This window comes from Protopterus annectens, chromosome 7.part0 (genome assembly GCF_019279795.1).
Source record: "Protopterus annectens isolate FY-2018-M chromosome 7.part0, PAN1.0, whole genome shotgun sequence".
Taxonomy (NCBI): Eukaryota; Metazoa; Chordata; order Ceratodontiformes; family Protopteridae; genus Protopterus; species Protopterus annectens.
In genome coordinates this window covers 1524873540-1524890601 of record NC_056739.1, presented here as the reverse complement: position 1 = coordinate 1524890601, position 17062 = coordinate 1524873540, and positions in this window count along the sequence as shown.

Below are 17062 nucleotides of genomic sequence, written 5' to 3'. Positions count from 1 at the left end.
CATTTGTAGAATTCATCTTAGAACCCATCCATACCCAGAGCTTTGTTGGAATTGAGGCTATTTATTGCATTTATAGTCTCAGAGAAATAATGGGTCTATCTAATTTCTCCACTTGAATGATATACAGAGGCTAGTTACCACTCCCTGGAAATCCCATGTTAGAATATTTCCTTATTCCAGGAAGGTGTACAGATTTCTATAAAACTCTCTAAGAAGTTATTTTTAGCTCACCATCTTTACATATTGTGTTCCCATTATGATTCATAATTTGTGTTATAGTTACTCTGGGACAGCTATAACTCAAAAACAAGCTATATATTTGGGCTTGCCTTCCCTATTCCACACCAAAAGTATCTTCTTCTCATCAGTTCTGCTTCTGCCTTTGAGATTTCAAGTATTCTAAGTCTGGTTGCTGATTTCATTTCCAAATCTTTAAGAGAATTAAGATTTCTCTCATTCATTTATATCCACTGGATGTCCATTAATGCTCTATATTTCAAATCTATATTATCTTTTTCCTCTTTTTCTATAGTCCTTCCTATTCCATAAGATCCCCCTTTTAGTCACTTTGGATCCTATCCCACCAGGTCAGTCTTCTTCACTGTATTATGTGCCGGCACGTCCTCTATCAGTTGTCTTAATTTTGTCACTTCCCTTCTGCCACTTAAAATATGCCTACGTCCACCCTCTAAGTATAGCATACTCTTCCAATGCTATTGTCAATGTGATTAGAGCATGATTAGTTATTGCTATTTCATGTATAATAGGATTGTAGGTATAGCTTCTACAATGTAACAGAACTAATATAAAGTCTATTCTACTGCCTTCAGATGACAAGTCTCTGGAAAAGGAATGTGTGACAGACTCAGGATTGTAATATCTCCAAACATCAACCCATCCAGTCTGAGAAATCCACCATTTAATGGCAGACTGACCCCTTTTGTGATATTTGGGCTTATCATACAATCTGTCTTTTTCTGCATGCAAAACTAAGCTAAAATATCCTGACAGTATACTAAATTGATCAGGTACATAGCTATTCTACCAGTGTTCCATAAATTCTTGGAAAAACTCTACCTTATCCTTAAAATAAAGTCAATAGAGCAAGTGACTAAGGAGTAAGTGCTCCGATGCTGAAAAACAAAGATAAACCCAAACAGAATGCTCAGAGACCCTACAAGGCTGTGGATATAAATAAAGTTCTCAGATGAAAAAAATTCCAAGTAGTAAATGCCAATAAATCAAATGGACAAAGTTTGAAATGAAGAAAGATTTATTGTGCAGAGTTATAGAGCACAATAAATCTTTATTCATTTCAAACTTCATCCATTGGATTTATTGGAGTTTACTACTTGGAATTGTTTTCATCTGAGAACTTTATTTACATCCACAGCCTTGGAGTGCCTCTGAGCTTTCTGTTTGGGTCTACCTTATCCTTGTTTGGGGTATAAATATTACCTATAATTCATTCTGTCTTATTGATCATCCCAATCCATATCAGCCAACTCTCCTCATCATTTATCAGTATTTTCTGTGTTGTAATATCTAGTGACTTATGAAACATATTTATAATTACCCTTTCCTCCCTGCCTGGTTTATGATAAGGAAACATAATTCAAAACACCTTTGTTTTAAATCTATGCATCTCTTTCACCTTTAATTTTGTTTCTTGTAGGCAATCTACTTGTGTGCATGCTCCTCTTAGCCTTTGATGGATTCTAGCATGCCTGGTGGGGTTGTTGCTACCCCCTATGTTCCATGATAGGAAAGTAAATTTCTTTTTTGGGCTTAGGGATTAATATAGTATCACAACCCCCATTTCAGATTTCCTTGAGTTTGCTGACCCCTCCCATGAAATTCCAGAGACATTTCCCAAGCTGGCCCCCAAGACCTTTGGGGGGAATACACCTACACCTGGATAATAAAATCCCTGGTTGCTATTATACCAGAAACAGACCCCCTATAAACTATTCCTTTCTCCCTGGACTTAACATCACTATTTTAAACCAATGCACCCCCATAAAACTGGACAACTCTACTTTCTATGTAATAGCAATACAAAGTATACAAAAAGCTTACCTTGTTGCGTTCTTATGGCAGCCCCCAAGAACATAATATGTATTCATGTAAGTTCAGGAATTTAAAGTTATAGACAGAAACATTCACTATGAAATTATTCTAATACCCTATTAATCAAATGATGGATTGGCCCATCACCACCGCCAATATACATGCAAAGGAAAAAAAAATGAAACATACAATGAATTAAATTACATACTGCAGTGGTGGTGCTGCGGTAGCGTTGTCACCTCACAGTAAGACGTTGTCCTGTTCGATTCTCAGCTAGAGCGTCTTCTGTGTGGAGACATGCGTGAACGGGCATACCTTCGTTGTAGGTTGTGTGTCAGGGCCGGCAACTCAGCACGTAAAAATCTACTGCCAATCATTAGCGGACCGGAGTTCCGCTGTGGCGACCCCTAACCGGGAAAAGCCGAAAGACACAACGACAACAACAACAATGAATTAAATTGAATATGTCTATGCAATTAAAATTCAGGGAAATTATATGCAAACTTTCAGAAAATGTGAGATAAGATTAAATGTAACAGCTTTTATCCCCTTGCTTCATAGGAATCCACAGTAGTGTGCTCACATTCCCCTCAGCAAAAGTTTTATTCTATGCCCTGGCCAACCTCCAATAAACGAAAGGCTGTCTGGTTGCCCTGCACTGTGAGACCCTGCATTGGTGGAATGCTAAAGTGCTTTCAGGTAAACTAGTTTCCCTCAGCAAAAGTTTTGTTCTGTGTCCTAGCCAACCTCCAATAAACCAAAGGCTGTCTGGTTGCCCTGCACTGTGAGACCTGCATCTGTGGAATGCTAAAATGCTTTCAGCTAAACTAGTCTATATTAGAGTTGTATTTAATCTGTCCTCTCAACTGAAGACATTTTGCTATAGCCTTTTACTGTAAATGTGCACACTACTGACCCCCCCCCCATTTTTTTCTCTTCCTATTGCACTCCTAGGTTAATTACTTAAAACCACTTTGTTTCTGTTGGAAAAGGTTTACCTATGTACCTGCAGTGGTGGTCCTTTTCACCACACTATACTAAATTAGTAGCACAAGATTTCTAGTTTTTAGGAAGATACTGCAATACACTGACATGGAATTGACTGAGCTTGGTTTTCCTTTTTTTTTTTTTTTTTGGGAAGCTGGCCTGGTTCAGTTTTTCTGTCTCACAACCTTGTATTACTTTGTGTCTATCTCCCTCCCTCCCTCACCTTGAATCTGCACTCCTCCCTCCCACTCCTGTTCCATTACAGAGGAGTCAAAAAACCCAATGTAGAAAGGCACCATCTTTTGACTTGGTTTTTCTGCCCTTGCTTCATAGGAATCCCTAATAGTGTGCTCGCATGTTAGTACTACCTGGTATTGTTTTTGTTTGTGATTCATATTGCTATTTTTGTGAAGTTTCACACATGGTCTGTTTTTTTCCATGCATATTTTTAGTTGGTGACAGCTCTATATGGTCACTTATTTTCTGGATGTATATTTCAAAAGTGTTTTGTTTTTTGCTTTACTCTACTTGTCCTCCATATGAGCATTGTTGTTATGTCAGTATAGAATTATACTCATAGCATATTGTGGCTTTAAATAACAGGTACAATGCTGCTTTATTCACTAATGTAAATATTGTCACCTACTATCTGTACCTTTAGATCAGCAATCTGTTTGGCAATTAGAAAATAACTTACTGTAACCTCTGAGGGATACAAGTGACTGTTTCTGTATAATATCACTGTTGGTATTCCTGACTTTTAGTGGAGAATGCTAAATTGTGTATAGCATTTTAGTAATTACTGTGTTTCTGTAGAATGCCATTGTTGTTATTCCTGACTTTTAGTAAAGAATGCTCAATTGTGTCTAGCATCTTATTATTGTGTTTCTGTAGAATGCCACTGTTGTTATTCCTGACTTTTAGTGGAGAATGCTAAATTGTGTGTAGCATCTTAGTAGTTACTGTTTTCTCTTCATAACCTTTCTACCAATATATAATAGTGTAGTGTATGTTATAGTAGCTTGGTATCAACTGCAGTTACCTTTTTCCTCTCTGCTTTCCATGCATTTTGCGTTGCTCATAAAATTGTGCAGTTTCTTACAAGGTATGCTGTCCCTCCCCTGCATCCTCTATCTTAGTTACTTGGTAATCAGAGTGTTTTAAAACTTCAGACCTAATATTTACCTTCTTTTCCTTTTTATTTCCAATCCCTTCCACAAAAGTTTTATTCTGTGTCCTGGCCAACCTCCAATAAACCAAAGGCTGTCTGGTTGCCCTGCACTGTGAGACCTAGCATCGGTGGAATGCTAAAGTGCTTTCAGGAAAACTAGTGTATGTTAGAGTTGTATTTAATCTATCCTCTAAACTGAAGGCATTTTGCCACAGCCTTTTACTGTAATCATGCACACTACTGCCCCCCCCCCCCCATTTTTTCCTCTTCCTATTGTACTCCTAGGTCATTTACTTAAAACTACTTTCTTTCTCTTGAAAAAGGTTTACCTATGTACCTGCATCCCATACTTGCATTGTTTTTCTCTATAGAAGTGGTGTCCTTTTTACCATACTGTATTACATTAGTAGCACAGGATTTCTAGTTATTAGGAAGATACTGTGATACACTGACCTGGAATTGACTACGTTTGGTTTTCCTGACTGCTTTTTAGGAAGCTGGCCTGGTCTGTTTTTTCTGGCTCATCCCACTCTGTTTGCCCTCGCTGCGCTCGGGCTCACACTGCTCTCTACCCTATCCCCATTCCCACCCACTTCTCACATCATTTCCTCTATAGCTAAACCTGCTTTGCCCCGCCTCTGCACTAGTCAATAGACACACCCTCTCCTCTACTCATACCCCACATCACCATTAATTGTAACACCCACCCCCAACCCTCCTGAGCCTTACCTGCTTTTAACTCTTTCAGTCAATCACTTTATATAACTCCTTCAGTTAATCCTGATTTCTTCTACTAACCTTAAATACATTCTTATCCTTTAGTTCTGAGCTGAAACAAAATCATAGCTATACCTTTCAAAACTCTATTTCTCTCCCTCCTATTTCTAATAGTTTTCTCAGCTCTAAACATTTACCATACTCCTCAACTGCTTACCACCCCATCTCTCACACTCTCTTGTCCCACTACCCACCATACAAATAACTACTTCACCCCTATTGCACCCTCTCTCTTTAACCATACCACTATATCATTTCACAAGTTCAATGTATTGTACATACCAAATGCCCAACCTCTCATCAAAACAAAACATCAGTTCCTTTGCAAATATTTTTGCATGCAAATACTTCAAAGTACAATACTACGCTTATCTGGTGACATTCACCCCAGTCCAGGCCCATGCCAACAGCACTCTACCCATACTTATACAGCACCACCCCTTTCCATACTGCCTCAAAAATAACTCATTACAATCACAAGCCTCCAAAAATCTTTTTTGTCAATAAATATACAAAGCACTGTCAATAAAAGTGCCCTCCTTCATGCCTGGATTTCTCAATATAACCCAGATATACTTGCCCTATCTGAGACATGGCTAAAACCTCATATTACAAACTGCAAAATTCTCTCCCTGGTTATAATATTGTTTGACTGGATAGATGAAAAAATAGGGTGGAGGAATAGTTATACTTTACTCTGACCAGCTCTCTCTCTCTCTCGCCACTCAATAACTATCCCTGATTTCTGCCCTGCCAAAATACTTACAGCATCCAGTAGCCTTAACCTACACAAAAACAAAAAAAAAATAGTCATTGCAGCAATCTACATACCCCCAGGTAAAAACAATCCCATACTCAAGCAGTTTCTTTCTTGGATTTCTATATCCATTCCGAATGAAACCATCATTCTTTGGGATATGAATATTGACTAGAACCTTGTTAATACTGCATCCTCTAACTACTCTATAAACTTTATGGCTTTACCCAGTTGATCATCTCGCCCATGCACCAAGAAAAAAATACCCAGAATGGCTCAGTCAGCGACTAGATATTAGTATCATACCACCAGTGCTATCATAACCCTTCCACCTTACCTAGCTCCCTTAGTGACCACCTTCCTACCTCAGTAGTAAGACACTCACTCAATCTTAACAAGAGCCAACAATACAAAGTGTCTTGTAACGTTAAAAACTACAACCCTGTCACCCTAAACAAATTACTGTCCACTGTAAACTGGTCATTCCTACACACATTACCCCTTAAAGAGGCTGTCCAAAAGCTTTAACAATATATTTCAAGAAACCCTTAACACCCTGGCTCCCAGTAGAAAAATTAGGCTAAAATGTAATTATGCACCATGGCTAAACCAGGCAACTTGATCACTTATGAACAAGGGAGACAGTGCCTGGAGAGCATGGAAAAAAATAACAACTCAACTTTCCATCTGAACTTATGTAAACAGCTTCAAAAAAGCAGGTCCTACTAGACAAAAAAATTGTTATCAAAAATCTCTGAGCAACCCACATTCCAACCCAAAGAAATTCTGGCATTCAGTAAAAAAATTGCTATCTCCAGGGAACCCCTCTTCACCAAACCCCTTCCCTAACAAACCTTCTAATGAAACTGCAACCCTACTTAATAACTTAACACTTAACTACTTAACAACTTTTTCATTGAAACAATAGAAAAGCTTACTAAACCAGAAACTATTGATATTAAGATGCCACCTCCCACCTCATCTCTTCCCTTGTTCTCCCTAGCACCCGTAGCAACTTCCATCATCAATTCACTTCTTAACAAACTCAAACCCAGTTCCCCATCAGCCAACAAACTCCCTCCATTATTTCTCAAGCATGCAGCTGAATCCGTAGCACACTGTGTATTTATACTTATCAATAAATCCAACTAACAAAATACAGTACCAGATATCTGGAAATAATTCTTCATAAGATCCCTCCACAAGGGAGAAAATTTGACAGAACACATAGCCCTCAAATTACAGGCCTATTGTCAAATATCCACATTATCCAAGATACTGGAAAAATGTATACATAGAGAAACCTAATTACACCCACACAGCATGGTTTCCAACCCTCACACAGTACTGCCACTGCCCTCCTATCTTTCACACATAACATTGCCCAAGCCAGAGATGATAATAAACCCATATCAGCCCTATTCCTTGACCTATCCAAAGCATTTGATAACATTTCCCTTCCCATTCTCCTAAACAAACTTTCCAACCTACAACTATCTACCTCCACTACCTCCTGGTTTAACAGCTACCTCTCAAACAGATATCAGTCTGTCAGATGGCAAACATCCTTCTCCCCTTTCCATCTTGTTAAGACCAGGGTTCACCAGGATTCTATCTTGGGCCCCCTACTTTTTTAATATATTTACAAATAACCTCCATATCTCCTGCCCCCACTCTACCTTAATATAGTATGCAGATGATTCCACAATCATTAACACCTCTGACAGTATACAAAATCTCCACACTGTCACTCAACAATCTCTGCATCCAGTAGAACAATTTAGCAATAACCCACGCCTGGGTGTGGGTAATGCTGGATTTACCCATGGTTGGCGTGGTTTGGTCATGAGGGCGAAGCCCGAGTGGCCAAACAAAGACAACCGTGGGTAAATTCAGCATTATCCACACCCAGAAGTGGGTTATTGCTATTATACAATGACATTATTTAAGAAAAAAAATACTTAGTTTTCTTAAATAATGGCATTGTATAATGCCTCCTTGCTGCCCTTCCGCAGCTGTCCGTTATACTGCGGCAGTTCCGATGTATTGCTCATGAGTATGCTTACGCAGTACATCAGAGTTGTGGGTGGAAGCAATGGAGAAAGCAAGATCTCCATTGCTTTTTAGAAAGTGTCTCCCTATGTTAAAGGAGTTTAACATAGGGAGGCAGCTTTAAAAAAAGCAATGGAGATCTTCCTTTCTCCTTTGCTTTTTTAAAGCTGTCTCACTATGTTAAACTCCTTTAACATAGCAAAACACTTTCTAAAAAGCAACAGAGATCTTGCTTTCTCCATTGCTGTAAGAAAAAAAAAGACTTATACTAATGGAAAAAGTCAGGGCGACCGGACCTTTTTCCATTAGTATAAGTCTGATTTACAATGTGCACTCTGACCAATCATCGTGCACGTTTTGGAATATTAATGGGGGGTCGTTCTATAATGGCTAACTGAAAACATCCTGCTTCTCAACCCCAGAAAGACCAATCTTCTCCTTTTTCTTCCAAAAAATCTCAACCCAGCTAAAGACAACTTCACCATCTCATCCTTAGATAATACAATTATCACCACTGACTCAAACATCAAATTGCTTGGCATTACTATAGATGACCAATTAAAATTCAACTTACATATCTTAAACTGTATCAAAAAGTGCAATTAAAAACTAGGTCGTCTATACCTCAACAACAAATATATACCCAACAAATCTAGACCTATACTGGCTCAAACGTTTTATTCTACCATCCCTGCTGTATGCTGCTCCCATTCTTACCATCCTCCAAAATAATCTCTCAACCAGACTAGAAACCACCTATAACAAGATAGCAAGATACACAGCCAGTAATAGCTACAAATCCCATCATTGTATATCCCTGAAAAGCTTAAGATGGCCCGAGCTCCCCCACATGCTTCAAATATCACAACTACAAACTGCACACACCATCCTAAATAGCCCCAACTCCTGCCCTGCCCTTACATCCATAATTACACCCTACACTCCCAATCGTGACCTCAGAAGCACACAACAAAACCTTCTGCAGGTGACCAAGCCAAACAAAAATATGGGAAAAATACTTTACAATCATTCAGTTGCTTACTCATGGAACAAACTTCCATTGTTCCTTTGAATCACTACCAAAAGTGGCGAATTCAAAAAGCAACTAAAAATTCATTTCCAACATGCATACATCTGTACTTGTCAGGAAATTACCTAATGAATCTTTCTTCTTTTCTCAATTAACATATCTGCCTGGTATCTACCTAAACTGTCTACATATATTACTCTTTCTGCAGTTAGTACCTATGCTATTAAATGCAGCTTTGTTGTACTGTGTCATGATGTTACTCTGAATTTTTTATTTTAGGCATTGCTACATTCCTTGTAAACAACTTAATGCTAACCACATTTTTCAAACATATTGGTACTTCATTCTCAAAATAGTGTACTTTCGCCTTGTATATATATTTGTATTGTATATTTCTCTCTGTTTTTAAGTATCTTATAACTTGAATTGTTAGGTTTTTCTTATTTTTGAATTACTTTCCTCCTTGGGTCTCTTTTGAAAAAGGGGTCTCTGGGCCCAGTCAGACTTACCTGGTTAACAAATGTAAAAATAAAAATAAATAAACATCTTGATGGATGAAATAACTGTGCAGTAAATTTGCACACTCCATCAACACTTTGCGACCAATATACATTTGTTAGGTTTCTAAAAAACTTAACAATGGACAAAACTCTAAGAGTCCACCATATCTACGAGACCCCCTTATTTCACCTATTAATGCTAAAAGGTGAAAACGTAAAAATTGCTGAAATTAAAATAGTGTCCTGGACTGGCCTAAAAGTCATCCATTGATTATGCTTCTATCTAATCTGTTAAGTCCTCTCTCAGACCAACATCTCTCATCAGCTTAATATGATAAGCCAGAGAAAATCTCTGACTATGTCTTACTTCTTGGAGTATCTTCTTTTGCAGGGGCTGTGCCAAGATCAAGGAACACCTGTCTTCTTTTTGGATGTGTCTAGTCCAATCTTCAGGTCTTACTTCTTTCACTTCCATATTATAGTTTCCAGACATCTGCTGTCATTCTCTTTCCTTTTAGTGTAGGGGAGGACATGCCCCCTGCAAAAACACTTGTTTTTGTTTTACCAGCTCTAGGGTTAATCCTCAGAGAAGGCACAGTATGTATCAATGTTCCAGTTTTCATAATTTTTATGTTAAAAATACGAATGTTGATCTTGTCCCCATTTGACTAAACAGGCTACATCTATATATATATATATATATATATATATATGTGTGTGTGTGTGTGTGTGTGTGTGTGTGTGTGTGTGTGTGTAGCTCTCTCTCTCTCTCTCTCCCTATATATATATATATATATATATATATATATATATATATATATATATATATGTATGTATATAAAATATATGTATGTCTTATACATATACATACACGTGGTGGTAAGTAGGACTCAGCAGAGTAGCAGGATTCATTGCCTGTTATGTACTGACAGCAAACATCACTGATGCTGCACAGGGGGGCAGAATGTAGGCTCACCAGTTAGACAAAACAATCTGGAGATGTGCCCTAATCTGAACATGCAGCCCTCATGTCAGTCAAACTGTGGACCTAGCTTTGGTCTTACCTGCAGAGTGGTCACTATTAAGTCTGGATGCAATCAAAACCTACACACTAATGATATAGCAGGCCCCCCTCCATGTGCTGCACCAGCTTCCAAAATGAACAACTGACTTACTGACTGACCACCTAATACTAACCTTTCTACATGTTAAACGTCTGTAAAATCCCAGTATACCCAGGGCTGTAGCTATGCCTGACCATATGAACATTTAAGGAGATATTTTCTTTTTTGGTTTGGAAGGTAAAAAGTAAACATTCTGCTTGGCCTCAGCATTATATTTACACACAGTGAACAGATACAAACCACTGTCTTGTTGTCCAAGACTTCAGACAAATATTTAATGGTCAGGCAGACATTTGCAATTCTTTCCTTGGTTAGAGGATAGACACTGTATTTTTTATACTGCAAACCATGTAGTTTTGGCAGACTGAGCTGCAATGACCAGCTACTGGTCAGCAGTAAGTCCAAGGTACAGTAAATTAAAGTGTTAGGTAAAAATCCATCTTAATTATCTAATAGATGGCCTAGGCAGCTCATTTATTTAGTCAAGCATGAAATTCTTTATCAAAATTTACTTTCCTACACTTAATAAGCTTTCATTAATTGCTGATAAGTGGAATGCTTCCACATATAGAAAATAAAAAAAAAAATGTAAAAGATAAAAAGTTATGACATAATTCAGTTTAATTTTTTTTTTAAGTTCTTAAACGCAGGGTAACTTCAGGACAAGCATCTTGGAACACCAGCTTGCTTTTGGTTAATCAGATTTGAAGTTTCCAGACCACTGGCTTACAATAATAAATAGTATGCCATCTACGAACAGTGTTGTCATACAAGTTAGCTGACTGGGAATACACAGAGGGGTCTGTATGTATGCCAGTATGATACACTATTTAAAGGGACTTTTGCCCAACAGGGTTACTGGAAAATGTTAATTTCTGACATATACTATCACAATGTCAATTGAGTATGCTGTTTTATTCGCTGTATTCCTTATTTTACAATAAAAGGCATTTTTATGAAAAGAGCATATCAATCCTTTAGATTTTATCTATACCACTATGTTGTACTTCTATACCTCTCAGTTGTCTATTTTTTTCTAAATAAATTATATTCAGTTACCACAACATAAAATAATGACAGAATGACCAAATGTTTATGAGATCACATGCATAAATCTACAAATAATTCCAAAAAGTCAAATGTAAACTTTATACACATTTACGTTTAAAGACCTTGTGTAGTTGTTCATGCTTAGATTTAAGTTACAGATGTTTAGAACTTGTCATTTACAGTAAAACTACTACATAATCCCTACATGTAGGTTTCACTTAGTACTAAATCAAGCAATATTTTCATTTCCTGCCTCCAAGGTATCTGTGCTACATTACAAAATAGGTGAACAATGAGCTGAGCTGCTTTTAGCACATTTAGACACAAAAACCGAACTGGGAATAAGATGCTGCAAATCCTTTATTATTCCACTCCATAATATAGGGACATGGTCATTAAACTGGTTTTGATGCTGACCACATCTTCATCAGTTTCTGTCTGAATGTGATGAGCTGCTTGTTGTTTACCCATTTGTTCTGGGCTTGTGCACATTCTGGTTTGGTTCAAAGGTCATGCAACCTTTTGTTTGTGTGGAGTACAATGCAAAATCTCAACTGCTGAGGCAACAGTTGTGTTGTGGCCAGTTTCTAAACAGTATGAATTGTGAATGCACATCTTTCCATTGTTATGCGCATTAAAACAAATGGGGCAGAGAATAGATGCAGAGGTTAATGGTGGCCACAAGTGGATACGTAAGAGTAAATTGTCATTATGTCAATTGTTCATTGCCAATTCTAAGCAAAGAAAAGAAAACGTTGATTTAGAGTTCTGAATGACTCTGTTTCATAGACAGAACTTACCCTGGTACTGAGATATCACTGAAGCATTTTCATGCTAATTCATAAACAGTGACATCAGTATCCATAAAGAGACATAAGTATTTTCACCTTTCTCAAATCACGTCTCATGCAAGCTGTCCAAATACAGCCATCACTAGGAGAAGCAGTACACAGAATGGAGCCTATGGTAGATAACAGCTAATGCATCCAAGATTATCACTACGCAAGAGGTAGTGAAACCATGCAGAGATGAAGACAAGATTAGAATTAACTAATTCACAAGTTCACAAATACACATAGTTCACAAAGTCAGTGTGCTATACAGTCACAGCCCTTAAGGCCAAACAACATGCCAGACACACTTGTAATAGGTGACTCCATAGTCAGACACACTGACGTACCGCTCACCAGACTGAACAAGGAGAGGGTCACAGTAAGCTGCCTGTCGGGAGCTAGAATCTGCCACATAACACAAGCACTCAGGTCACTCCACAGAATGTACAAATATGACTCAGTCATTGTACATGCCGGTGTGAACGACCTGAGACGTACCTCCCTGGACTACATGAAAAGAGACATAGAGGAGCTCTCTGATTATGTAGCCCAGGCCGGTATGACCCTGACCCTGAGCAGCATCTTGCCCTCACCAAGAATGATGCCACAGTACAAAGACAAAATGATCAGTTTTAACAATTGGCTTAATTACTGGTGTCATTCTAAGGGGATCCAATGTCTGTCTGCTTGGGATGACATGCCTGACAAGCCACGCTGCTTCACAAGGGACGGCTTGCACCTGTCACCCTTGGGCTTCTGGATATTGGCCAAGGCTCTTGCCACCCCCATAATGCCTTTTTTAGGCAAGGTTCAAAGGACAAACCTACCTCCCTAGAAAACACAAGTGGAAAAAACTAAGGGTAATGCTGCTCAATGCCAAAAGTCTAAACCTCAAGATGCATGCCCTCGAAGCCCTCCTCAGTATGGAGAACATCGATGTCTGTGCAGTGACTGAAACCTGGTTCAAGGCTCCTGAGAGCACCCCAGCACTATCAGGTTTTACCTCATATCATGCCTTCCGGCCCCAAAACTTGGACCGAACCACAAAAGGAGGGGGAATATCCATATTCATCAAAGATACCCACACCTCCAGGTTAGTGGCAACGCACGAAGCATCGGAGACCATCCAGGTGCAACTAACCATAAGCAAAACAGCCTTACAGTTTGTAGCATGCTACAGACCACCCTCTCAAACTCAGGAACCCCACACAGCCTTCCTGAAGACACTGGAGAGTATGAATGTCTCTCCAAATACCATCATATTGGGAGACTTCAACTACCCAAACATAGACTGGGAACATTACTCAAGCCTCAACACCCTAGCCCAAAGGTTCCTAGAATTCATAAACTCAAATGCAATGGAACAACTGGTCACCATTCCCACAAGAGGAGACAATATACTAGACCTGATCATCACAAATATGGGGACAAAATGCTCCACACTGGAAGTATATCCCTCTTTGGTAAGATCAGACCATAAATTAATCTCACTGGAAATCCACATCCCGCCCCCACCCCTGCACAAAAGACCACAGTGAAGAACTTTTCAAAAGCCAACTTCACACTTCTTAAGACTGAAGTGGTATCCTTCAAGGCCCCTGGGCCAGTGGAAACCACAACCCACACTGCTGAATCCTTTGCAAATGCCTTCTACGGGCACCTTCAAGAATGCATGGATCATGCAATCCTAAATAAAACCAAGACCCATTCCCCCAAAGGCAGGCGCCTGGTCTGGTGGACCCCAGCCATAAACAAACTCTACAACAGGAGGAGGAAGCTACTACATGACAGAGCAAAATCCCTAAAAGGGAAGGCGTCTCTGATCAGTACTAGCAAAAAACTACGATCACTCATAAAATCATCCAAGGCCAACAAAATCGCAAAAGACACAAAAGACAATCACAAGGCCTTCTTTAGCTATGTTAGAAACCTGGGTGGAAACTCCCAGATATGCTCAGAGTTAGTCCAAAATGACACAAAATACACTGAACCCACTGACATTGCCAACATTCTGGCAGACAGGTTCAGTGCAAATTTCTCCTCCCCCTGCCCCCCAAAAGGAGAAATAACTATCCCAGAAGAGTGTAGCCTCCCTAACATCTCAGATGCCCAGGTGAGAGCCGCCCTCTCTAAAGCTAAAAACACAGCATCAATGGGACTGAACGGTGTCCCGGGCTGTGTGCTACATGAACTCCAAGAGGAACTAAACCCACACATAAAGCTGCTGTTTAATCTTAGCCTTACTACAGGATACGTACCCAAAGAGTGGCGTATGGCGACAGTGGTACAACTTCACAAAGGCGGTGCTTCTACGGACCCTGGAAATTACCACCCCATAAGCTTGACGAGCCTGGTCTGCAAAGCTATGGAGAGGATCATTATGGAACTCATAAACAAAGACATTGGGGACCTACAGACATTGGATCCTACCCAATTTGGCTTTGTCAAAGGCAGATCCTGCCTTTTGAACTTGATCGACTTTTTTGAAACAGTCACTAGGGCCATTGATGAGGGTAAGGCAGTTCACACAGCCTACCTTGACCTTGCAAAAGCCTTTGACACAATACCCCACTCGGGCATCATAGACAAACTCACCAGCTTAAATGTAAACCCATATGTCACAAGATGGGTTGCAAACTGGCTCAAGGACAGAACCCACAGGGTCAGAGTTGCTGGAGCTATGTCAGACTCTAAGCCAGTCACAAGCGGTGTCCCACAGGGCTCAGTCCTGGGACCCCTCTTGTTCGGCATTTATTTTTCGAGGTACAGGCAAACATAGGAGGATTGTGGCTGACAAAGTTCGCAGATGACTGCAAACTGGGGGCCATAATTGATACTCCAGCGGACACAAACATCCTTCAGAGAGGCCTCATAGAAATGGATAATTGGTGCCAGAGCCATGGCCTTAAGCTGAACGCCAAAAAATGTATAGTCATACCCTTTGGGAAAAACAAGGTACCCACAAATTACCACATAGGTGGTAATCCATTAAGTACGGAAGAGATAATCAGGGATCTTGGGACCCAGGTTGACAGTAACCTCTCATTTGACACTCACATTGCCAAAGTGGTTAGGAAGACCTTCTATATTGCCCACCTTATCATGAAGGGTTTCACATCTAGATCAAAAGAGGTCATTGTGCCCCTGTACTCTTCTCTTATCAGGCCAATGATTGAGTACAATGCCCCATTTGGGATGTATCTTACCCGACACCTGCAGCAGTTGGAAAGACCCCAAAAGTTCCTCACCAAGAGAATAAAGGGTCTTAAACATATGTCATATGCTGCCTGACTGAAAAAACTCCAGCTCTATTCAGTCGCATACCGACTACTCAGAGGTGATCTGTGCCTGACGTACAAGGCCATGTCCAATCCGGAATTAATGGACATGCTCCACCTCAGTAAATCCAAATCCACTAGAGCCACGAGAGCAAGAGGCTTAAACCTCAACACAGAAATAAATAGGATGTGCTGGAGGGACAGATTCATAACCCAGAGGCTCCCTACACTCTGGAACAGAATCCCAATCCATGTTAGGCAGAGCCCCTCACTAACTCTATTCAAGAGAAATCTTGACGAGTGGATGGGAGATCGTAGGTTTACCCCGGGGGTCATCTCTGTGTCACTACTAGACAGATGCACAGTAAACTAAACCCTAAAAGGGCATAGTATTCTCATCCTAAGGGGTGGTGAAAGCCACACACACTCTGGCTAGGCTTATAAATGCCCCAGGGCAGATAGCCTAGTACGAACCTATGAACCTATGAACCTATAATTAAAGAAATTTCCTAGAATTACCTCATAATGGCATTTTTCATGAAAACAGATGTAGATATATGTAAAAGACTATCAACATAACTCATAAGACAAACAAAAACAATCCAGAAATGCAAGACAGGGTACAGAAGGAGTTTACTGAAATAAAAAATTAAGGCAAAGTTTCTAGAACAGTACTCTTCACAGGCCAGTTGGACTTGACCTATGCTAAGGTTAAAGATTCTTAGTTTTTACTAACTATATTATGTTTATTATACTTCCCTTCTCCAGTACCATGTACTGAAAACTGTATTATTTTACCTTTCTTCTTTCTTTTTATATTACTGCATGCTGTACCATATACGGGTTTATATTAGTTCACCGAAATGTATTTTCAGCAAACACATATTCATCGATCCCCATTCAGCGAAAATCACTTCCACAATTCACAGACTATTCCAAGGACAAAGACTTAGTTGGCCAACTACACAACTTTGCCCTTTTCTCCATTGTAGTGTGATCTCAGAGTTGGTATTTATAGTTAGGGTGGTGTGGGGGTGAACCCCCCCCCACTTGGGTGGGTTAAATTTAGCTAGATGTGGGTCCATTGTAATGATTTCTTTGCCCTTGGATTGTTCAGTGAATAGTGAAAGAGATTTTCGCAAAATAAGGGTCAACAAATACGTGTTCACTGAAACAAAATTTTGGTGAACTAATATAGACCCCCAAATACAGTATTATATGCCATGACTCTATGTATTGTATGCTGCGATACATATGATAATTTTTATGTGGAGCTTTGGTCCTCTTTTCACTTCCATAGACCCCCAAATACAGTATTATATGCCATGACTCTATGTATTGTATGCTGCGATACATATGATAATTTTTATGTGGAGCTTTGGTCCTCTTTTCACTTCCAGAATGGACTGCATCAGTAGGATAACCAATATAAT